Genomic DNA, 23,446 nt, shown 5'->3' on the forward strand with positions numbered 1-23,446 from the left:
GCTTGTTGTGAAATCTGCAGCATTCCTAACAGTGCATGTGTTATTTTTTGCTGAAAAGAGCCTCCTTTTCTGCCAGATACTGTTGCCAGCTCCTAGAAGGCCCAAATCTGGCCAGCAGTAGGCCCCATCCAAGGTCAGGACCATGGAGTCAAGGGACAGAACCATGTGCCCAGGAACAGAGCTGAGGGCTCAAAGTGCAGAGTGGTGGAGAGAGCCTTCAAGTTATAGCTGATTTATGGTGACCTCTGCTGGGATTTTCAAAGCAAGAGATTGACAAAAGTGACATGCCATTGTCGGCATCTGCATAGTAACCCTGATTTTACTTGGAGGTCTCCCATACAATTACTAACCAAGGCTCACACTGCTTAGCTTCCATGATTATATGAGATCAGTTTGCCTGGGCTATCCAGGTCAGGCCTCAACAGCAGAAGCTGAACACTATTTCAGCCGAGGTACACAGCTCTATGGCTTTTCCTTAAAAGATATCAGGAAGGGAAGGGAAGTGGAAAAGGCAGCAAATCTGTTCATAAAAGCTGCTTTTGAGCACAGAAAAGATTGGGATGAAAATGAAAAATAAAATTGTCTCCAAGCCTAGCGCTATAAAGGCCTTAAAAGTACAGCGCAGCAAACTCCTTTGTTTTAAAAGGTGCTAAATAATTAATAATATAGCCTTCTCCCCCTGCCCCCTTTATATATAAAAGCCTCATTTGGCAACCAGCCAGGAGAGGAGGAGATGGATTACACCTGTGGAAAACTGGCCAGTTGGCAACACTACTGCTAGATAAGAATGGACCATAATTTCAGTTAATCAAACTGGTGTTTCTGTTATCTACAGATGTTCAGTTAGTCTTATTCCCTATGACTGGCTGTTTAACTCTCTCATTGGCGATCCCATTGGTAAAACCCTGCATTTGTTGCATTTTGTGCATTTTTTTCTTTTCTCAAATGCGAAATACATTTCTATCTCCTTTTTAATAAACGTAACCTAATTATAAACTCATACCTGTAGATTCATCATTCTGCCAGCTCAAGTGGCTGCCAAAGTCAAAGTGTATTCACTGAATTATTGGTGGTTCTCTATGATACTATCTCTGCACTGAGAAATTCTTGGAGATTTAGTGTGAAGGTCTGGGGGTTGTGGGTGCGGAAGGGATGGACCTCAGAAGGGTATAATGCTCCCTGTAAACCAACTATTTTCTTCAAGGGAATTTATTTCTTTAATCTGGAGATCATTTTTCATTTTATAATTTGGGAACCCTAGAAACTCTTGTATTACTCTGTGCTGATGATGCAGTTTTAATATCACAATCTCCTTTTGGGCTTTGAAGGCTAATACAATTTTTCTCCAACTATTGTCAGGAACACAGCCTGTCAATTAATTTTGCAAAGTCGAAGATCCTTGTTTTTACAAGACAGAGAAGAGACTGCAAATATAAATGGAGATTAGAAGATAACCATCTGGAGCAGATCAGATTTTTCAAGTATCTTAGAGTAACTTTCAATGATCATTTATCCTGGAAGCCCCAGTATAAGGTGGTGCTGGCATCAGCAGCTTCTTCAAGGGGAGCAATAAAGCAATTCTTCTATAGAAAAGGTAGATAATACCTTCCAGCTGCCATTACAGTTTTTAATACTAAAGTAATACCTCAAATACAATATGGTGCAGCAGTGTGGATTCATAAGATAGATGAAACTATAGATCGGCCACTAACACACTTTTTATGCCAGATCTTTGGATCAGGCTATAATTGGGCCAACATTCTATTGAAGCTAGAGCTTGGATTCTGGCTCTGAACATAAAACTTAAAATAATGTTCTCACAGAACAATAGCTTATTGTTTTACTTAAAGCATGATAACTATTCTAGCACATGGAGCCAAGCAATTGAAGGAAAAATGAATATTTTACAATGTACAGAGGATGTAATTACTGTTCTAGAATGGCCTTCAGCTCATAAAACCATCAAGGAATTAATTTTGAAGATAGATATGAACAGCACCATCTGTAGAGCTAGGAGAGTTTGTTCTTCCCTTTATATGGGGATCCTTCCAAGTTTTACGACTCCAATGTATTTGTTTGGCTTAACAGTCCCTAAATATAGATGAGCAATTATGCTTGTAAGACTAAATGTGCTACCTTCTGCAGTCTCTGAAGGCTGCATTATGGGTATACCTTTTTCAGACAGATATTGTGGCTGTGGTCTGAATGTTATCAAAACTGTAACCCATGTTTTATTTGAATGCCCATGGTACAACAAGGCGAGACAAAAATGGATCAAACCCTTGACATTACACTTGGCAGATTTTACACGAGATATTTTAGTCCCTAAATTACTGACAGACTAGAAAGTGGAAAATTTACTTATTTTAGCTAAATCTTTAGTTCATGCCATGGGAATTTGGGCAACTTATAAGAAATCACGACTTTTGTAGTTTGTGGACTAACTTTCTCTGGCCTGAATTCTTACTTTCTTCCTCATATTCTTAGTTACTTTTTAAGACTTATAGGTCAGAAGAGTAGAGCAAGAAAGAAAGAAAGATCATTTTTCATTTTGGGAGCTCTCCAGGCCCACCTGGAGGTTGGTAAGTGAAGTTTGCTCCTTGCTAGTCACCTAGGGAGAACTAGCTGGTAACAGCCAGTAGCAAAATGTTCTGTAAAGGGTTTTTCAAAAGGGAGCCAGCCAAAGTGGGAGGACAGGACAAGCATTCTGAATGTTCCTAAAGACCTGATGATCTACTCTGCTGTCTGCTGCAGCTTGGTCTTTTGGACTGGTATTTTTAAAACAAATATGTGGCAAACCTAAATTTCTTTGGTACAACAAAACTGTACTATAACTGAAAGCTTTAGTTTTGGTTGTGTGTATTTTCTAACATTACCAGAAGAGAAGAAATACATCATCAATAAACCTAATACTCAACATGGCTTCATCTGTGGATACTTATATCTGGAGACTGGAGCCACGGACAAACAAAAAACCTGAGAAAAGCCCCCGGTTTGCAGAAAAACCTGAAATCTAAATATGTATATATATTTGGGGGTTAATCCCTCTCCCCAAGTTAGAAGCAGTGCCTGTATCTTCAAGAAATGCATGTCCTTGGTGGCAGCCATCATTGGAGTTTCTACGCAAAAACAATATTGCCAGCCTTTAAGCCTTGATTTCTGTCAGTAAAACACAAGGGAAGGAGGCAAAGCCCTTTCCAGGGCTGTTTTGGCTTTTGAGGGTATATGTGCTGCTTTGATTTCATTCTGTTTTCTTTTCATGGGGGTGGGTGGGTGCTGTGGGGGGCTGTGTGTGTGAGTGCTGCTTTGAGTTCATTCTGCTTTCTTTTCATAGGGGTGGGTGGGACTGTGCATATGTGTGTGTGTGTGTTGCTTTCATTCTTTTGTTGACTGAAGTTGACATTGTTATGGTTCCCACAGCTTTTGAATGCAGATTGGTTCTGTGTTAGTTAAATATATCAGTTATGGTTATTTGTATTAGTTAAAATATCAGCTTTTTAATAGGGAGAAGCTGGAGCCTTCTTTTTTGTGGGAAATGGCACTAGATACTATATACAGTTCAAAAAGAAAATAACTTTATTTAACATGTGGGGATTTCATAAATGTAGCCAGGGAATGAAAGTGTGAAGTAAAAATTTGCTCTAGTACAGAATACACTTTGAGTAACAGGCAAAATAGTTTCCTTGAAGCTTAGTTTCCTATATTCTTGGTTCTTAACAGTGAGATGTGTTTTACTTAAAACTTTAGTTACATCAACAATGTTTCTTCACAGAGTTTCCTATGACAACTCAGATTTCCTGGAGTTACTTTAAAACTGTTTCCTCTTCACAACAGACCTGGAGCCCTCCGGAGAGCAACCTCCCCACACAGTTTTAGAAATTGGGCAGGAATTAATCTTCTCCTAAGAAGCTAAAACCCTTCTTTTGGCTTGAAAGGGAGTCTCCATCTACTGCCTAATCACTCTTGCCAAAATACACTCCCAGTTCCAGGGGTCATTTCGTAGAAAAAGAGCTGGAGGAACTCATTAGCATAATTCATTAGCATATGTCATGCCCCCTTGACATCACTGGAAGTGTGTCATTAGCGTAACTGATTTGCATATGCCACACCCCCTGACATCACCTATCCTGGCTGTTTTGGGCCCAATCCTGGCCATTCAGAGCCAAAATTGGGCCCAAAAAGGCAAAAAGGGGCTGAAAATGGCTGAAAGGGGCTCCAAATGGTCAGGATTGGGCTGCTGCTGAGCAGGATAGTGATCGACCACCCATCAGAGGCCTGATCCGGGCCATTTCAACCCCAATCCAGGCCGAAACGGGCTCCAAATGACTGAGAGTCAGGTGGGTGGGGCCACCTGTCATGTGACCTCTTTGGGGAACTGCTGAAACTGCGTTGCTGCATGTTTCCCCTCAAAATGAGCACTGCCCAGTTCTATTGTGTCTCTGTCAAGTGGGCTTCAGCTTCTGCTGACACTCACACTGAGAATTCTTAAATAAAATTCTTCTTCAGGATAGTGATGTTACATTTAAGGCAAAAAAAATTCTCTTTCCTCATTCCAGAGGAGAACCTGTCTGACCTTTCCTGTCAGACTCACTCACAAACTCCTTCTGAATAATTCTGTCAGAAACCAACTGTTAGCCTTTCAGCCATGTTCTAACTGTCCAATGAGAGAGGAGGGACCAGCCTGTCACTCAAGCTCTCTATTCCAAGCAAGTTAACTCCTTCTCTTCCAGCTTTCCGATTGCTGCACCTAGAAAACCTGGTTTCAAGTGCAGGCCTTCACACAGCTTTTTCAAATCATACAGAAAACCATCAAATCCACAAACTCAGCAGAAAGCCCCTTAGAATACAACTGTCTGGGAAAGTTTTCTCAGACCAATAGAGAAGGTACTTTGCTGACATCCCAAGACATCTAGCATTCCCAAGCTCCTGCCCCCCATGGGACAACATCACTTCAAGAAGTGACATCATTATGGCAGGCATGGAGGCCCATATGTCCATTTGCCTGGGATGCCTGCTGGTGGCAGGCAATCACCAGATGTCTTGCCTCTTCCCACCATTCACCAGCAATCAGTGGGCAGAAGACAGTGATGCAGCAGTGCACAAGGCTTCATGGCCACCCCCATGTCCTGTCTCTCAAGCCTTCTGCTGGTTGCTAGGCATGGCCTTGTAAACCTAGCTATCCTAGATTCAAAATGGGTAACCCTAGCTGTCCCTAGATTCAAAATTGGTTTTGCAAGTTTGTTTGGAGTGGCAGCAAGCAAAGAGGGTTGCCAGGGGGGTGCCCCCTGCTGCAGCAGGAGGCCTGAATGCCCTAGTGACAGGATTGGGATAATAACCAAAAATTCTCATAACTGGGACAAAGAAGACCATTTGTGGAAATTATAGAGAGCAAGAAATTGTAGAGAGAAGGAACATAATTGGTGAATGGGTTCACAGAAGAGAGATAACCTGTCAGATAATTGGGTCCTAAGTTGTACAGCGTTTTAAAGATGATAACCAATACTTTAAATTAAGCCCAGAAACAGGCAGGTAACAAAGTCTTTCTAGAATTGGTATACTATTATCAAACTGCTTGGTCCAGTTAGAAGATAAGCAATCATACACTAATTGAAGTCTCTAATTTGTCTTTAAGGAGCATATGAAATAGAGTACAGTAAATTTGAGCTACGGAAAACTAGCCCCACATAACCGGATCACTCATACGCAGTAGGGAAGGTAATTTATGAGCAAGTTATAGTTGAAAGAAAGCATTCTTAAAAACAACTACACTAAACTGTTTTACAACAAGACAGAAGCCAAGAACACCCCTAAACTCTTCACATAATATATAAGATTACCCTTCTAGGACAGGCTACACAATGCTTTCTAGGATATCATCTTTATCAAACTTCATCTATTCCATCTTCTCTGGATTCAGTTTTGGCTTATTTCTTCTCAGCCACTTCAGTATCCAAATGGTAACTCTTTGCATGCAACCCCACCCACCCCCCTCCCCGAAGGACTGAAACCACTGTAATACCATCTCCTTTATTTTTACTCTGTTTTCCAAATTAGTCAATGAAACAAGTCTGGTCAACTGCATCAAAACTACCAAAAGGTAAAGCAGGACCCAGAGAAATACATTGCCTATATTCATTTGCAAAATAAAAAATTATTTACCAACCAATGCAATCTCAGTCCAGAACAATGGCTTGAAACCAGATTGAAATGGGTGAAAGGCAGATGGATCACCAATTGTATTGCCAACACTCACTATCACCATTGCCCCCTCCCCCACCATGTACACAAAGGTAGATTGGAAATTTTCCACACACTGCTATCTGATCTTGTGTGGAAGGAGCTGACTCCCGTCCAGTATCTTTTTGTCTCCAAAATCTTTCTTTTAACATACCAACAAGGAGCAGAACAGACAGACATGTTTAATTCAGAGGATATTCATTTTAATTTGAACATTTATTTTGAATGATCTAATGGATAGACATTGTAATGTTGTTATGAATACCTGCATTCTTAATAATATATAGCACTCTCATCATCTTTATCAGAGAGAAATACAACAGGCTTTCCTCCAGGGAGCATGGACTCCTTTGTGCTAGGAACAGGAATATCTCATGCAATGCCATCCTAAGCATGTACTGAGAAATAAATCCCACTGAATGTACTGAATTTACTTGCTAATAAGTGTGCTTAAGATTGCAGCCTAGCTGTGTAATTCTAGTAACACTAGCTTGTGATTAAACCCCATTGCATAAAGCTGAGCAGGATTCTGAATAGACCTGTTTCAGTTGGCACTACAAAGGGTATAAAAGTGCTGACATTTGAATAAATGTAACATAGGCTGTGTCTACCATCCACAAGCACAAACCTAAACCATTGAAACCAGTTTAAACTTGCCTAAGATTGGATCAATTAATTTAAAATGATTTTTCAGCTCTGTGAGATATATATGAAGCACTAGCTCTATTAACATAAACCAAATAATTCATTACTCTCTTTCAAGCAATGCAAAATCTTCAAGTTGTACTGACCTGTGCTACATCCACTGAAGTCAATTCCATTTTTATCACAAAAGACAGGCACAATAGGTGGCTTAATGGTTAATGGATGGAAGTTGTGAATGAAAATGGAAGTGTAACAGGACTGGAAACTAAAGAGTTAGAAACAGTCAACATCTACACAGTAAATAGCTATTAAATAGAATCTGATATTTCTCTTGAACAGAAAAAGATCTACCACAGCAGTTTTCGCTGCTTCAGGAAAAGGCAGCACTGTGGGGGAGGGGGGAGTTGAGGAGGACATTTCTTCTCTGAATTACACACCACTTTCATAATTCTCCCTGAAGTGCCACACAGAGACTGTGTTGAAGGGAGGAAAACGAAAACAGCTGTGGAGTTTTGAATTACATTCAGTTCGGCTCAGCCTTTGGCCCTTGCTCACTAGTGTGACTTGTTGTTAATTCTGGTTGTGAATATCCATATTCGTTACTTCTCCCTAAGATGTGGCTTCTGCCTCTGAAGATGATGATGATGATGATAGAAAGGATTATGGTACAGTCAGACACAAAGTTCTTTGTAAAGTCATTAGGTCAGTAGCAACCATCCATCGATGGACTGTCAATCAAATCCTCCCACCCATGAACAAAAGGAGGAAACAGGACAAACTTTAGCTCATCAGTGGATCGTCTCCCTACTGAGGCACATCATCACAGTAGAATTAATATCTAGAAAACAAACAATCATGCCTTCCCCATTTTTATTTTTGTTATATATTGTGCTTTCATCCCTGCTTCCCATATCAAAGTAGCCATTCAATCATTTCATAAAAAAGAGATTGCAAACAATTCTGTTGCAATTTTTCTGTCCGCAGAAAAACTACATATCCAGGTCCCCCCATGTCTTCCCTGCACAATTATAGCACATTTACCTATATAGCAGATAGAGCATAATGTCACTAAATAAAATCAAAGATAGCCAACTACAGAGAACCATTTTCCAAGTCATAACTTATCAAAGTGGCTCCATAACCACATGGGAACCAGTTTGCCTATATCATTTGCCTATAGAGTAAGGGTCATTTTATTCCACATCTACAGGAAAATTTAATGAATAGACCAGGAAAGTGAAAGACAGGTTTTCCATTGTGACTACAGACTACTGGTTCTCCATGCATTACTCAGCATGGATCTCCACATCACTATATTTAGGCAGACAAACCAAAGAAGCAGATGCTGAGAACAAAGAACACTATAAAGCAACATATAGGAAGCTGGTAGGGAATAAAAGCTGATTAATACAATATCTTAAAGACAAGCAGAAGGACAGATGGACTATTGCCTAGGGGAGTGCATAATGGAAAAAACAAGCCAAAATATACACAGAAAGTGCTGGTTCAGCTTGTTAAAGGAACTTCTGGAACAGCAGGACACATTCAGGAAACAAGGATGTAAAGAGCGCCTGCCCTGAAAAAGGTTTGTGTGTTTCATTTTGGTTCTTACCCATACAGTAGCCCTGCAGTCAGGCCAGGCAGCATCTTGTTTTCCTTAATGGCAAGTCTGCCTGCACTCATCATGCAACCAATTGGATCCAAAGGAAAGAGACTGAGCCCTTAGTGTTAATTCCATTAGCAGGAAGGGGATGTGCGCATGTTTGAGTGCATTTTTTCTCCAGTGCTTCCTGGGCAATAGTGTTGGCACTGAGTAGGCTTGCGGGGATCAAATCACAAAAAGTTTGCTTTGCCCTGAGGAGAGCAGCAACAGACGGCACCGTCGATGCAAGCATCACCATCCCTTTTTGTGCATGTTTATGCAGAATGGAAAGGAAAGGCCAGCAACATCCCATGGGCATGCACATGAAGAGTTGAGGAGGGAGCAGTCTCCTTCAGCCTCTGAGTCCCCAGCTGCTGCAAAGGCTCATGTTATGCAGATTAGGGTGAAAATTGGTAAGAAAAGGCAATTATTAAAGGAAAGCCATATTGAAGAGGTCCGTTGATCTGGTTGATGCCCATTCAGTGACCTTCTGCTGCTGTTGTCCTTCGCTTAGGTGTTATGGTGCCACAACCACCAAATGTGACTAAAGAAGTCCTCCAAAGATAGTGGATCAAGGAGCACCAGGAAAAATTTCATCTTACCCAGAACGCCTCCTGGCTTCTTGGGCTTTTCTGATTAAAACCATCAACTCAGTGTAAATGAAGGGAAGGTACCAATCATCTGCGTGTGTTGTACACTTGTCACAGAGAGAGAGAGACCCAAGTCTTTTTAGGAAGAATGGATCTGGTCAGATTTTTTTCTTTCTGCTTGTCTTCCTGTGAATTCTCCTAATGGTTTTAGTCGGAAAGGGACACCACCAGCCAGCAACCTGTTCAGTCTCCCACCTTTTCTAGTAAAAAATAGGATCATTCTCCTTCTACTTCCCTTCCTGTGAAGGAAAACCCACTTCTAGCCCTCCCTTTCTGTGCACTTTTAGGCACAGTGCAAGGACAGGCCAGCGGCTGGCAGGTGTAAACAGGGAGTCCTGGGCTGCTGTAAAGGTGAGGAGCAGTGTTCCTGCTAATGTGAGCAACTGAGCAATTGGTCACAGATTCTGACTTCTCTGCTCACTGCTTCTCAGCTGAAGCTCAAAGGTACTAACACTCAGGTGGCCCCATCCTCCCACTCAGCCGGTGCCTGCAAGTGGGCCCTATAGGGATGGAATAGGGGTGAAGCCTCGCCCCGCTTCTCTCCTCCCTCCCCGGCTATGACTGGTTTGGCCCCCAGAGCAGAGCCAGAAAGCACCTCCAGCAGCTGCTGACTCCCTAGCTGGGAAACAAAGCAGAGCCGAGTGATGGGGACTGAACCCGCTGGGATCCCCTCAGCCCCAGAGAGTGGAGGAGAGGAGGTAGCATCTCAGCCACTGCCATTGTGAAGGTGTCATTTAATTTGGCCTTAGCACAGAAGGAGGCTGGCAAGAAGAACAAGGAAGAGGGGAAGGAGGGCAGAGCACTAGGCCAGGTGCTCATCATGCCCGCTGACAGACATATGAGGAGGAGGAGAAGGTTGTTGTGGTACTGAAGGAGGCTGGTTGAGCTTTGCCATTGATGAGGCCACCTTTTTGAGGCCTTTTCCAAAGTGGCTTTTATAGCCTGAAATACAGACTTGGCAAAGAACTGGATCTAGCCACCTTGTCTCTTCAAGCCAAGCATCTCCATCTAAAATGAAATCAATGGACATAGACTGGAGTAACTCTGCTTAAGATTGTGCTATTGGGGGTTTATTTTAGTGCAGCTGTTTGGGGGCTGGCTCTAGCTTGGCTCCCTCATTTTCTTTTTTTTTAAGCCACCTTCTTCTCTGCAGGATCACAGGCTCACAGCCCTTCTTCACTCCCCACCCCAAATCTGGATCTGAAGCTAAAGTGAGCCTCCAAGGACATCCATGCCTGACTTGCCTTCTCTCCTGCAGCAGAAGCTGAGAGAAGGCCTCCTTGTTCACAGGGAAGTCTGTAGGTACAAAATTAAATAAGAAGCCTTAAAAAAATTGCAGGGCTTGAATCCAGCGGTAACTTAGAGACCAACAATGTAAGTAATTGGCCCCGGCCTCCACCATATTTAATATACAGGCCTATGATATAAAATCATAGGGTCCCTGGATTAAATGCAGCTTGATCTGTAGCAGGGGGAATTCAAGCTGGTTGGGCAAGAGCGTTGCTATGACTTGCCCGGGAGATCAAGCATAAATGGAATGTTCACACTAATGCAGAGTGACTGGTGGTGATTGTATTAACTGTCTTCACAGCTATGGGCGTGAGACAGGATCTCGTTGAGTCACCCCTCTTAGCACATTCTGATACCCTTCGTCCATGAAGAAATCCCCTCCCTAAGATCGAGGATCAATCAACCAGCACTGATAAGTTTGATTTGGCTCTGGGAACCTGCATCTTCATATCTAAAATCATCAACTCAGCTCCGGGAAGATGCGTTGGCAAACTTCCCCTTTGTGAGGTTGCAGGAGAGACTTTGCATTTCCTTTCAAATGCCCGAGCAGCAAGTAATCAAAGTAATCAAACCTTTGTGCAGATCTTGTTTATTTACCCCAGAATACTGGCAAATGGAGTTCAGGCTATTGAAGTTGAATGTACAAAGTTACTAAGGCACCAAGCTTTTGTCTAAAATGAAAGGGGTAGATGAGCCTCATTTTCTTTGTGACATGGAGAAGAATAGAAGTCTATGAGAGAGATACTGCATTTGGACAGCTTTTATGTGTTTTGCAATTGTCTAAAGCTCAATTGTTCCAAATTTGTATGGTGTTAGATTTCCAGGTGCTTGAATAGAGTAATGGCTAACTGCCAGAGTTGAGAAATCCACAGTCAGAATCACACCTTAACCACAAGAAAGCCAGTCAGCATGAATGTAAAGCAAAAGTCCAGTGGCCCTTAAAGACTAACTTTTATTTCAGTATGAGATTTTGTGAGTCACTGCTCACTTCTTCAGATGCGGAAATCAAACTTACAGTGCAATCCTATGGAGAGTTACTCCAGTCTAAGGCTATTGACTTCAATGGGCTTAGACTGGAGTAACTCTCCATAGGATTGCACTGTTAGAATCCTACTTATGGGGCAGGTTGGGTGGGGCAGAGATTAAGATCAAGGATGAATTCTGTCATGAGTCTTTCAAGTTCAGATTCATTATGCAGGAAAAAGAAAACATAAGACTGATTCTCAGATTGATTTCCGTACATATCTGAAGAAGTCAGCATTAACTCACAAAAACTCATCTTGAAATAAATGTGCTAGTCTTTAAGGTGCCACTGTGTGTCTGCTTTATTTTGCAGCAGTGGACTAACACAGCTATCCCTTTGTAATCAACGTGAATGTACCCATTTTTATTCAGAAGTATACTCTGATTTTTGTGTCCGTTTCACCTAATGGAACTAGATGGTCTTGGACAACTGGTTTGTACTGTTAATTTGTTTTGATTGTAATCAAAATGTATAACAAAGTTTTTGGTTTTGGATTCTACAGAGGCTAGAAATCAGTGGTCTTAGATTGGAGTTACATTGTACAGGATTATAATTGTAAATCTCTCCACCTACCTACTGCAATCTTGTTGGAATAGAGAAGGCTAACATGTGCCCAGAATGGGATGCAGACCCTAGCACATGTTCTCAGATACATTTATATTTGTATATCAAATAGTTGGGAAGGAGAAGTATTATCAACTTTACCTGAAGAGTAATTTAGTGTGATATTTAGAAACCATGTATGAATGACTACTTGCATTGTTGTTTCTAAGTGAGAAACAATACAAATTAGTTTGTAGTTTATGTTTGTATTTTTTGTATGTTTGCAGACTGAAATAAAAAAAATTAAAGGAGTCATGCTCAAAACTTCAATGCAAGTTGTTGTTTCAACTCCCGAAGTAGATTTTTGGCTCACAACACTGCACAGCTTAGAGGGAACATTGCGGGAGGTTTCTCCCTCCCCTCATCATGAAAATGAAACTACAAGGCACAGGGAAACATGGCATAATGCAGAACAAAAAGGTAATAATTTATTGACTTTGTCACTAAAGCAAGAATGATTTTTTTAAATTTCACTGTGCTGTGCCAGTTGGCAATGGAGTGCTCTCCTGTTTGCATGCAACTGGCGCCACTTTGCCAGTAAGTTTCCCACCACTGGGTGTGCCTGCCAACACTTCTTTGAGGTCCATTGTTGTGTGAGCTTTCATGTGCTTGAAGAGAAACTCATCAGACAATGTGAATTTCGGTTAAGTGTGAATAGTGCCTTGTTTCCACAACTCTACCTCTTGAAAAGAACAGTGTGTGCATGCATGCACAGCTGCCTGCCTTTTCACCTCTTCTCCCCAAGCATTCCATGGGGTCCACAACCATGAAACTCCATTTTTGTGTGCTCTCAAACTTGGTGAGTTGATCATTTAGAGGGAAGAGAGTGTTTTGTGCAATTGTGGTACCAATGTATGCAAAAACAGCTGCCCCAGAGCCTCTTTTCCCACCCACCCCATGAAAAGAACAGCATGCATTGGTGCATGTGTGGCCAACAGACACACAATGGGCCAAAATTCATTAAAATGAATAAAACAAATGGATCAGATCCAATTAGCACCAACCCAGCCAGAACAAAGCAGTAATGGAATGGAATTATTCCAGAACTGAAACTGAAAAAGAAATGTATTGGTGTGAACCCCTGACAAAGAGCTGTGGCCTGACCTGGAAGCTGTTATCACAAATAAGATGTACAGTAAGGTACACCATGGGACAGGCTAACTAGGCTAGCTGATAAGGTGAAACAAGACCTCTGCTGGTAAAGGCCTGCAAATGCTTGTGGCTAAATTAAGTAGCTAGTTGTTGTGCATAGAGATCAGAGTAGAGCTGAAATCTAAACTGAAAGTAACAGCATTTACTCCAGTGCTGGCTCAGTATAACATTAATGTATAACAAGGTTGCCAGGTCCCACCTGCCAATCAGTAGGAGATGGTGGGTATTTACCTCTCTTCTCTATGCACGCATGCAGACTTCCGGTTTGGGGTAATGGCAAGACCGTTGTGATCCGGAGCTCTGGACCATCCGAAGTGCTGTTTTTGGCTGGTGGGGTGCATCGATCGCCCACAGCCCCCTGATTTCAGTCAGAAATCAGGCTGGAACGCTTGAAGCCCCGAGAGTGAAGGGTCTCGGCGGGTGGGAGGCTCTGAATTAAGGGCTTTCCTCCCAAGCCTTGAGATCCTCCTCGGAGAAGGGTGGCTAAAATCTCTGCATCAGCTTCTGGAGTCATTAAATTGACATAGGCTCGTTGTTCCCCAAGCCTCGGGAACAGAATTTGACAGAATTGGATGTTTGAAGCAGTGAGTACAACCCAAGAAGTTTGTGATAAGTAAAGATTACTATCTCCCCCAATGGACTGTTTTACTGAACAAAGACCGATTTTATAAAAATGAAAAACTGAGATACTAAGTAGAAAAGGCATACCAAAGAACTGAGTTGTTTAATTTGAAGTTTGAGAGTGAGAAAGAGCTAAAAAGAGCAAAAAAAAAGAATATTGTTTTGCATACTTGCGGTTTGGGAGATAGCGACGTGGAGGGAGGATCGTGGGAAGTGGAAGAAGTGATGCGAGGCAGGAAGTGGCTACAGTAGACTATAATAGACAGAGAGGAGATAGAGCGGCGAGGGAGAGGTCAGGAAGAGCTGGAAGAGCCGGAAGGAAAACAACGTTGGAAGAGGGAGCGGAGCACCCACCATTGAAAGTAAGGGAAGAGGAAGAGGAAGTAAAGTGCTCTCCATTGAAAGTAAGGGAAGATTATTGTGTTGATAGAGAAAGATCGCCCGACATTTTATACCATAGAAAAACATCGCCCGACATCTTAAGGGTAAGGGAAGCCTTAACCGCCATTTTAACTGAGGTCAGACGCTTAAAACTTTGATATACAAGAATAGAGACTTGAATTAAAAAGAAGACAGAGTTAAGAAAGAGAGCAGATTCGTGGGGGCCCAAAGCAAGCCCGATGGCTTCAAAAAAAGAAAAGGACTGGCAAGCTGCTATGGAGAATTTGGATAAAAAAATAACGGAGGGAAATAAAGAGATTCAGGAGATGGTACAGCAACTGCAGCAAAATTTAATGATGGAAATTAAAGAAGTGATTAAGACGGAAATAACGGAGGTTAAAAAGGAGATGGAGGCAATAAAAACAGATTTACAGAATACCCAACAAAAAGTGCAAGAAACACAACAGATGGTGCAGGACGGGGAGAAAAAAACAGGCTATAAAGACAGAGACTATGGGCATGGGTGAAAGAATTGTGATGATGGAATGTAAAGCAATGGATAGGCAAATTCGTATGAGGGCGGTGCCGGAGAAAATGGGGGGATTTGCTCTGAAACAAGTAGCTGAAATATTGGCAAAATTTTTAGGACAAACAGAGGAGGAAATGATGACACATTTGGATATTGTGTACAGAGTTAACTCAAAGTATGCAGAACAAAAGAATTTACCAAGAGATATTATTGTCCAATTGACCACGAGGAGAATGAAGGAGGAAATTATTAGAAGGCATTTTGAGACTCCACTGGAAATAGCTGGGACAAGGGTTCGAATTATGAAAGAAGTACCACGAAAAGTGCTCCAAGATCGGAAAAAATATAGAGATTTGATACAAAAGCTGAAGGCTGCTGAAATTAGATATAGATGGGAGTTTCCGGAAGGAGTGACTTTTGAATTCCAATCAGGGAGACAAATGATTAAATCTAAATATGCAATGGACGTCTTTTTGATGGAGAATGGAAAAGACTTTCCTAGTTCAAGTAGATTATAATTATGGATGCAGAGGAGTTAGCCGTGTTAGTCTGTGGTAGCAAAATGCTGACTACATCCACTATTTAAAGTTATATTCATTATTAACCCAGTGCCTTTTGTACGTGGTCCTGTTCTTCGGCTTCATTTTCTTTCAGGAAAGGCGCCAGTTCATTAGCCATCACTTTATAGAACTTTGCCATTAATCCATCTGGTCCTGGCGCCTTTCCTATTTTCGTTGATTGTATAGCTTCCTTTATTTCTTCTTCCATCACTTCCTTATTTAATTTCTCTTTCCATTTTTCGGTAATTGTTGGAATTTTTATCTTCTCTAAATATTCCGCTATTGAATCCTTGCTCACTTCTTTCTTTTGATACAATTTTGCATAAAATTTGAAAAAGGCTCTACTAATGGCAGCTTGGTCCATAAACACTTTATCATCTTCTAGAATTTTACTGATAGTTTTCTTCTCCTTTTCTTTAATTGCCACGCCAAGTATTTCCCGGGCTTGTTTGCGCCTTCAAACGACCTCTGATTCAACCTCTTTAAATTCCACTCTAATTCTTTATTGTCCATTGCCGTCAATTGCTCCTGCAGAATTTTAATATCCTGATATATTTTCTTTTCCCCTGGTCTTTTCTTAAGCTGTATCTCTTTGGCTTTTATTTTATCCAAGATTTCAGATCTCTTTTCCTCCTTTTTCCTCCTACTTCTTGCATTCAAGTCCATTAGTATGCCTCTTATCACCGCTTTATATGCATCCCATACCTTGTTAGTCGGCATTTCTTTATTCAGGTTATATTGTATGAAAAATTTGGTCTCCCTTCGCAGCAACGCAATATTTTCTTCAGTTTTTAACAAGTCCTCATTTATTCTCCATCCTTTTCTTTTATTATTTTCCCCAAATCTCCACATAATTGGATTATGATCTGAGCCTACCTTAGGCATTATCTCCACATCTCTAGTCCATAGTGCCAGTTCTTTAGAGGCCCAGATCATATCTATTCTTGATAGTGTGAAATGCCTTGCAGAGTAAAATGTATATTGTCTATTTTTAGGATATTGTCTCCTCCACACGTCTTCTAGGCTTTCTTGTTCCTTAAGCGTAAAAAACGCCTTTGGCAATAGTCCTCTTTTTTTGTGAGCAACTTTGGACTGCTTGTCCTCTTCCAAGTTTGTAACTCCACGGAAGTCACCCGCCAAAATTATGTGATCATAGGACAATTCATCTAATTGTTTCTCTAAGTCCTTAAAAAAAATTTCTTTTGCACCATTAAGTGCATAAATCCCAATCATCAATGTCTTCTTAGAATTCCAAATAATTACCACTGCTAAATATCTGGCTTCTGCATCGTTTAAGACTAATCTGGGCTGCAATTCATCTTTTATATACAATACAACTCCCCTCTTTTTCTTTTTAGAGGCGGCAACAAATTCTTTTCCCAATTTAGCAAATTTCAAATATTTTACATCTTGCTTTCTAATGTGTCTCCTGCAGACAAACTATATTGCATTTTTGTTTGTTTGTTTGCATTTGCCAGTGGAAAGTAGCCTTACGTTTACAAGGTGAATTTAGTCCATTAACATTCCAAGATATAATTTTACACTCCATGATCACTTTCTTGTACTTTTTGGTAAGTCCTTTTCATTTTCCCTAATAAAAGTCTCCATCTCATGGCCAGATCTGATGCTGTTTCTTGCTCCACCAAACTCAAATGCCAGTCCTTCTGGTATTTCCCATCTATATCTAATTTTCAGTTCCTTTAGCATCTGAACCAGTTATCTATATTTCTTCCGCTCCAATAGCACCGATCTGGGCAACTCTTTCATAATTCTCACCTATTTTCCATCGACTTCTAATGGATCCTGAAACTGTTTGCTCACAATTAATTCTCTTATGTTTCTAGTCATAAATTGCACAATCATATCCCTTGGTAGTTTCCTCTGAGCTGCAAATCTGGAATTAATTCTGTACACCACGTCCAAAAGAGCTGTAATTTCTTCCTCTTCTTTCCCCAGGTAGTCTGCCAAAATTTCTGTAATCTGGTCTTGGGCTGATTTTCCCTCTACTTCTGGGATCGCACGAAATCTTAATTGCTTTTCCATCTGTTTGCATTCTGCAATGGCCATTCTCCCTCTCATTCCTCTCATTTCAGTCTTTTGCACATTTGCTAGAGTTTTTACCGTTTCCTCTACTATGTTAACTCTCTGCTGTGTAACTTGTAGGTCATTTTGTATTTTATCCATACCTTATGTCAGTTCTGCCATTTCCGATTTAAGTGTCTCTTTAAAATCTTTTAGTTCTTTCGCCATCTCTTGCATCATGTCCTTAAGCTCTTTATTTCCCTCTGAAACTTTTTTATCCAAGTTCTCCATCGTAGTTTGCCACTCTTTCTTCGACATCGCGGGGCTAGCTTTGCTTCACTCCCACGAGTCTGCCCTTTTCCTTAAATCCGTGGCGCTAATTTAATACTTTCTATTATTTTTAAAAGTCCAAATCCAGTTTGTTTTTGTCAAACGCTATTTTAAACAGTCCAAAATGTCGGGCGTTTTTTCTCTATGGTTTTGTACTGAAGCACTCGCCCTTACCTTCTTCAAAGATGGCCTACTTCCGTTTTCGTTGAAGTCACCACTTGCCCTGTTCCAGAATGGCATCGCCCTACTTCCGGTGTTTAAAAAAGAGTCCCTTCTCGCCACTCTCTTTATAGTTCTGACGTACTTCCTGTTCCCCTACGTTGCACAGCAGTTCTTGCGGTTTTTAAACTTTCTCACAGTCCATTATCTCTTCCCCGCCGCAGGTATGTAAACAATAATCCAATTTCCACGTTAACTTCTCTTTGCAAAGTTACTTTTTCAATTTTTTTCTTGCCGGAATCTTCCCCCTTATATAACTAGTCTGTTGCAGTTCTTAAGTTCACTTTAGCCACTTATTTCTTTTTGTAATCTGTCCCGTACTGAGAGATAGCAATCTTCACCTTCTTAAGCGTTTTTCTTGGGTTGTAATCGCTGCTTCGGTTGTCTAATCGAATCGAATCCCTTTGCTGTTTTACTGAAGCTTGGGCATGTAGGTCTTATGCCAGAATTTGACTCCAGAGCCACTGCAGAGATCTTAGCAACCTTTCTTCGGGTGGGACCTCAAGGGCGGGTGGGAGTTCATTGTGTAGAACCCCCCCTCACCTGAGATCAACACGCCCTCAGGTTCTTGAGTGTTCTCGCCTGTTCTCCGCCTAAGAACAGGTGGCTGCGGGCAGCTTGCACCCCTCCAGCCTTCCAAACAGTGGCACGGACAGCTCAGCTCTTAGAGCTGCGTTAGACCTCCATGGATCCCAAACCAGAAGTCATGAAGCGGCATGTTTGGACTGGATAAAGGAATGGTTGACATTGAAGCATTTGAAGCTGTTAGCAATGGAAGGATATAATAAACTATTTGGATGGCATGCATATCTATGGTACGACAAAATAAAAGCAGACTATGTTTTTACATCATTATGTAAGAAGAAGCTTGTTTGCTGTATGGATCAAATACAAGAAATATATGGAAGAGACTATACCAATGTGGATTATTCCTGCAGAAGTAGTAAATCCAAGAACAGAATATGCAGGGGAAGAGTGGTTGACATATAAAGAAATTCTTGAGATAAAACAGAACAATTATTTGCTTAAAGACAATGACGAATTGCCATTCCAATATGGATGGTTTCAATATATGCAGATAAAAGATTTGTATGAGAAGGACAAAAGGAAAAATGGTTTTAGGCTACAAAATTCTGAGATTGAGAACTGCTTGCTTCAGGGGGGGAAGAAAATGATTTCTAAAATATACAAGATATTATTGAAATGGTTTACAGAGGAGGAGGTTTTTAAAGTTCAGATGGTTAAATGGGCAATAAACTGTAATAGGGAAATTTCAATGGAAGCTTGGGAAAAGGTATGGAAAAATACAGTTAAAATTTCAGCATGTACCACGGTGCGAGAAAATGTTTATAAAATAGATGGGATAGATGGTATTTAACACCGAAGAAGTTGGCCAATGGTAATAGTCAGATGTCTGATAAATGTTGGAAATGTAAACAACATGAAGGTTCATTTTATCATATGTGGTGGTCTTGTGACAAGGCAAAACAGTTCTGGGGGGATATAGTAAAGGTAATGTCGGATATTTTACAAAGGAATATAATTAAACCCCAGAATTGTTGTTATTATGCATGAACCTAGAAGACTTTGATAAAATGGACAGAGTTATGGTAATTTATATGATTACGGCAGCCAGAATGTGTTATGTGTCAGATCTGTGGCTAAATAATAGCTGTATCCAGACTACCTTCTGCAATCAGACAAGAGTCTGTTGTTTTCAAAAGATTTACTGAAAAATGCAACCATTATAGTCCACGGGCCCAGATGCAATATCTGGGTTGGTACATGTGTATTGTTACAAATGAAAGGCAAAGAATACAGTACAAAGTATCAAGGCTCAGTAGGCCCAGCCTCCCCCCACAGTTCTCAAAACAATCCCTTTGAAGCTGAGACAGTGAAAGTTTCCCAGGACTGGAAAAGCTGTAGCCAAAACATTCCTCTTCTGCGAGATAGCTGCTAGGGAACATCTTGGCACCTGTGCTTAGAACACTAACAGAATTAAAATGGAGTTTCTGTGGTTACAATATATTCTGAACCTGACATTTCTGCCCTCCCTAAAATGCCCCTCCCCCTGGTTTATGAGGATAGCGAGAATGAAATGCTTTTACTAATTTAGGAGCATGAACATGCTCAGAGTTCACCCATTCATCAAACCCAGAGACAAAGTCTTTCCACCTGATAAGATAAAACAGCTGATTTCTTTTAATTTTAGAGTCCAAAATTTGCTGCACATCGTAATGGGTGTGATCATCAATCAGAGTAGGGATAGGAGGGGCACAGGTGTGCCATTGATTTGCTGGGGGAACTTTTTTCAAGAGGCTGACATGGAATGTATCATGTACATGGCGTAGGTTCTTTGGCAAATCCAGGGCTACAGTCACTTTATTGATTACTTTACGAACAGGAAAAGGCCCCAGAAATTTCAATGCCAGTTTTCGGCTGGTTTGGGTGACTTTCAAATTTTTTGTAGATAAACAAACAAGATCTCCAGGTTGTAAGTCCCATTCGGCCACACAATGGCGATCAGCATACTTTTTGTAATCCTGTTTGGCTTTGTCGAGATGTTGTTTAATTAGAGTCCATTGTTGAGCTGCTTCCCCCCACCATTCGGAGACATCTCTGGACGCTGAAGTAGGAGGGGGGAGCGCTTCAAACGGGAAGGGTTTGAAGTGGAAGCCATATACTACTTTGAAGGGTGTTTCTCCTGTCGAGGCGTGTACACTGTTATTGTATGAGAATTCTGCTAAGGGAAGCAAACCGATCCAGTTATCTTGTTGAAAATTGATATAACAGCGGAGGAATTGTTCTAATATTTGATTAGTTTTTTCGGACTGTCCGTCGGTTTGAGGATGATGGCTGGAACTTAAACCTTGCTCAATTCCCATAATTTGTAGGAGCTCCCGCCTGAAGTTGGCAACGAACTGTCCGCCGCGGTCCGAAATCACCTTTGACAGAAAAGAATGTAATTTAACAATGTGTTTTAGGAAGATATCTGCTAGCTTTCGGGCCGAGGGTATAGTGGTGCAAGGTATGAAATGAGCTTGCTTGGAGAACAAATCCACTACAACCAAAATGCAAGTGGCCCTTGGAGGGGGGAAGATCTGTGATAAAATCCATGGATATGGTTTCCCATGGTTTGTTCTGCGTTTCTAAAGGTTGCAAAAGTCCGGGCGGTTTGCCTTTGCGTGATTTGGCACTGAGACATATGGGGCATGACGCTATATATTGGGAAATGTCTTTGCGCATGCCTGGCCACCAAAATTGCCGTTGCACTAAATGGAGTGTTTTTAAGTACCCATAGTGGCCAGCAGTAGGGGCGTCATGACAGCGATGCAATACCTCTTTTCTTAAACTGTTGGGTACATAAAAGCGGTCCCCCCAAAGCCACTCTCCCTGTTCGGATTGTTGCAACTTTTCCTTGGGTACATCCCCCCCCCCTCCTTTTCCACTTCAGTTTTCAGTTTTTGTCTCCACCCTTCATCTGTTTGAGGAGGTTGGGTGGCGCGGCTGCGCGTTGTAACCACTCCCCCTAATTGCGTAGGGGAAAAGACAGTGTCTATAGTCTCCTCCCGTTTGCTCTTATGTTGGGGCATGTGCTATAGGGCGTCGGCAAGGAAGTTAGTTTTGCCGGGCAAAAAGTTCAAAGTGAAGTTGAATTTAGAAAAGTACTCTGCCCATTGCAATTGTTTGGCATTCAGCCTTCGCGGACTGCGTAGGGCTTCTAAATTCTTGTGATCAGTCCAAACTTCAAACGGATGACGGGCTCTTTCTAACCAGTGTCTCCAGGTGGAGAGTGCCGCCTTTACAGCAAAGGCTTCCTTTCCCCAAACATTCCAATTTCTTTCAGGTTCAGAAAATTTGCGGGATAGAAAGGCACAGGGTTTAAGCACATCGTCCTCCCCCCGCTGCAAGAGGACGCCTCCAATTGCAGTATCGCTGGCGTCTACTTGCACTATAAATGGGCGATTTTCGTCAGCGTGCTGTAGGACTGGTTCGGAAACAAATTGGGTTTTGAGCTGATTGAACGCTGCTTGGCATTGTGGCGTCCATGACAATTTAGCACTAGGCTTTTTAGCTTGTTCCCCTTTGTCTTTGGTTTTTAATAGTTCAGTTAGGGGAAGTGTTATTTGAGCAAAGTTAGCTATAAATTCTCTATAAAAATTGGCAAACCCTAGAAAGGATTGTAGTTCTTTGCGAATAGTAGGTGTTTGCCATTCTTGGACGGCTTGCACTTTGCTTGGGTCCATTTTTAGACCATCTTTGGAGATGCAATATCCCAGGTAGGTGAGTTCTGTTTTGTGAAACTCACATTTGGACAGTTTAATGGGCAATTTGTTACACATTAGAGTAGTTAAAACCTTTTTCACTAGTTCTACGTGTTCTTCTTCAGATTCTGAATAAATTAACACGTCATCTAGATATACCACTACTCCATTGTACAAAAAGTCATGCAATACTTCATTGATCATGGCCATGAAAACTGAAGAGGCCCCGGCCAGGGGGGCGTGGCGTCGGAGCCTTCGGGTATGGACGCACATTGAAAGATCTCTGTCTCCTTCCTCCCTGTAAACCCTGGAAAACAGCTGATATCGCTTACCCTGCATTATATATTTGAGAAAGCAGACGCAGAGGGAAAAGAAGATCTATCCAAAATCAGCAAGAAATTTGCAGCAGCTCTATTACAGCACAACTCAAACTATGCCTCAGGAACGCAGCAAGGCCGAGCTATCCAAAATGGCCGACAGGAAACTTGTAGAAACAAATGCAGCAGCAAAAACTAATAACCACTCCCTTGAGGCACAGTTTGCAAAATTTGAAGAGAACCTGCTCAAGCAAATGACGCTGCTCATCCAACCGCTATCTACACAATTAACAGAAATCAAATTAGAACTTCAAAAGACAAATCAAACAGCTGAAAGTGCTATGGAACTTAGTACCATGACTCAAAGAGACGTAAGAGAAATACATAATAAACTAGAACAGCAGGAGGAAAGAATTCTTCACCTGGAAGTGTCAGCTCGTTACAGAAATCTCAAGCTCCGTGGGATTGAAGTGTCCCTTATAGAAAATGAAAATATAATCAGAACATTAACACCTTGGCTATCTAAGCTGCTGGGCATTAAGGAAGGCACAAGCCAACTCATAACAAAAGCTTATCGCATCGGATCTTTAAGCCAGCAGAAAAAAAGAAATATGCCGAGAGATATCATTATTGAAGTACCAGATACTAACATCAGGAAGAAAATAATCAATGAAGCAAGATCCAAAGGCTTTCTATTATTCAATAACACCCAGATACAAGTATACAGTGACCTGCCTAATGAAGTTCTCTTAAAGAGAAAAGAACTTAAACCCACAACCGAGACTTTGAGGAGAGCAAAAGTACAATACAAATGGTGGAATTACACGAAACTACTGGTCTATCACAAAGGACATCGTCTTATTGCTTCGGACTACGACTCTGCAGCATCAATGTTAAATGAACTGAACTTAGAAGAACCGATGGAAACAAGCAAACCAAGTCAAAAAAGAAAATTTTCT

The sequence above is a fragment of the Eublepharis macularius genome, chromosome 5, assembly GCF_028583425.1.
Source record: "Eublepharis macularius isolate TG4126 chromosome 5, MPM_Emac_v1.0, whole genome shotgun sequence".
Classification (NCBI taxonomy): Eukaryota; Metazoa; Chordata; class Lepidosauria; order Squamata; family Eublepharidae; genus Eublepharis; species Eublepharis macularius.